This window comes from Mastomys coucha, unplaced genomic scaffold (assembly GCF_008632895.1).
Source record: "Mastomys coucha isolate ucsf_1 unplaced genomic scaffold, UCSF_Mcou_1 pScaffold5, whole genome shotgun sequence".
Lineage (NCBI taxonomy): Eukaryota > Metazoa > Chordata > Mammalia > Rodentia > Muridae > Mastomys > Mastomys coucha.
In genome coordinates this window covers 484,737-487,449 of record NW_022196911.1, presented here as the reverse complement: position 1 = coordinate 487,449, position 2,713 = coordinate 484,737, and positions in this window count along the sequence as shown.

The window sequence follows — 2,713 nt, the reverse complement described above, 5'->3', positions numbered from 1 at the left end:
TGGGTTGGCTTTCCTCGGGGTCAGTCAGAAGATTCTTCAAGGTTCCTGAATAAACTGCTGGAGAAGAGACCGATAGTGTGTTGCGTCATTCTTGTTGGTCGAGGGTGGTCGCGACACTTCTCTAAGTTGGACTTTGGAGGAATTGCCCTTTGGTTTGTTGTTGGCACCTATAAGGAGGGCATAAATGGTTGATTGCATATCCCCAGGGAGAGAGTTCCTAAAATAGGGCCATTCTCAGCTCTTAAAGGCTCCACTCTCCTTTAAAGCCAACTGTGATATAGCTGGTACTTTCACATCTCTCTAACTTCTTCCAGTGACAGAGAGTTTTCTGTTTTTAAGGACTTCTGTCTCAGAGTTGGGCTTTGTGAATAATCTTTTTATCTGCAGCTCACTCAGCAGGGCCATACATCATAGCCAAGTCAGAGGTGATATCAGACTCACGAGTTCTGGGGATTAGGTCATGGGCGCTTCAGAGCCATTTGTAGATTTCTACCACAGTGCTCAACGTGACCTTGACGATGTCACCCACCCTCTTTCCATTTGTGTTTCCTCATCAATCAAAGTTTGATAGACAATTATGTTTTAAGTTAAGTAAGGCAGCCTTTGTGTCTAGATCATAACAAACACACCTCAAATGTGAAGGCACACTTCCTGCCTTCTCCCCCTGGGTTTTGTCTATTGGGAACCCAGTGAGGACTCCCAGCATCAGCCCAGGTCTATTAAGGAAAGGAGTAAATACTGCTGTTTGTATGGCGCATGCTGTCTCAGAGTTCCTTGCTACTAGATCACCTCTCTGTACTTGCTGGATTGTATTATGTCTAGGTGTATACCAAGAAGCTGAAGAAAAGGAGAATTCTCTGGAATTCAATTCAGTACAGTACCAGTATGTTAATTTCTGGACACACACACACACACACACACACACACACACACACACACACACACAGAGTCTTGGTAGTAATTGTAACTTTTTGGTGGCAGTAGTGGATAAGAAGAAAAGGTGACTACAATCTAATTGTTGGAGTTGAGTTTATTCTGCAGATTTGATGGATAAATTCTGCCAAAGCCTACTTCCTTTTAAGAATGCAAAACCCAACAAAAGGAAACACATTCTACCTACCTCTTTAGTTGTGTGAGTATAATAATCCTTGCATTGATTCTTTGGGGATCCCTGTACGCAACAGTGAGTTTTTATAAAGCCTCCTTCTTTATTAATATGAATTTCAACAAAGAGCCAGCAGCCCTTAAATCCATCAACTGGCCCTAAATCTCAGTAGCTGCTTTTTTGAGTCCTTTTAGGATCAGCTCAGTGAATGGGCCAGTGTGCTTTCAGCAGGGGGGGGGGGGGGGGGGGGGGGGGGGGAGCACTGCCTCCCCAAGATGATCATTCTCCCCTAAATTAGCTTGATTCCCTCTGAGGTCAGAACCACAGCTCTTTGCAACCCTTCAGGCTATACAGGAGGGGAGATGGGGGTGGGTTGTCAGCAGAGGCCTGTACACTGGCCTTAGGGAGAGAGGTGCCTCCTGCTGAGGGTGTCCGTAGCCTTTCTGGGGCTTATTGTCTGTCCCTCATCTGTTCAGCAAAAGACAGAGCCATTTCTGCATCTATTATTTGCCCAGAGGCCTACTTTCAGGATTAAAGCATGAACAAAAAATGCTTTGCGCAGAGTGCATTATTTGATAATTATATCTTACGTGCTCTACCCCAGGACCTAAGCCATGGATAATGACAGATGACATGGCCTCATAGGAGGACATAGGAAACAGAAATGTATGCTGGTTTAACCACACCCAACCAGAGATCTTCCAGTCCACAGGCATTCTTTATTCAATTCGATATAGTCTGGAGGAAACACAGATCTTGTGAAAAGGCGTGTTCTATCTTATTGAATTTGGAGGAGTCCACTAGAATTCTTTTTCCTCTGCAATATGTAGGAAAGATCTTCAGATATACTTGTTCATTAAGCCATCTTTTCAAGGTACCTGGGTGTTTTTCTTCATCAGTACAGACTTTGTAATATCCTAGGCTCATCTCTTAGCATATTTCTTCTTAGTATAATGTTAAAAATGTGATGAGGGTAGGCCATTTAAAGAATACATATGCTGTTTCTCTAAAAGCATTTCATTGTATATTGCTTTCTCCTAGAGCAGTGGTTCTCAACCTGTGGGCTGCCAATCTTTTTGGGGGTGGGTCGCATATCAGCTATCACAAATATCAGATATTAGATTGTGATTCATAACAGGAGCACAATTACAATGATGAAGTTAGCGACAAGATAATTTTATGATTGGGGGGGTCTCCATGAGAAAGTATATTAAATTCTATTCCACAGCATTAGGAAGGTTGAGAACCACTGTCTCAGAGTAACGTATTATTATTCTATGAAACTGAGTACTATTTAGTATCCAGATGTTGAACATGTGGCCTAACAAGCTGCTGTCAAGTATATTATGAAAAGTTGAAAAGTAGGGGGTGGAGCAAGACAGATGTCTCGGCAGTTTAGTGTGCTTCGTGTTCTTGCAGAGGACCCAAATTTGCTCCTCAGTGCTTGTACCAGGCAGCTCACCCACATCTGTAACTTGAGCTCTGGGGGACCCATTACCCTCTCCTGGCTTCCTCAGGAACCTTCACACACACACACACACACACACACACACACACACACACACGCACACCACTTGTACTGAAGTTGAAAAATGCATAGAAGGCCTA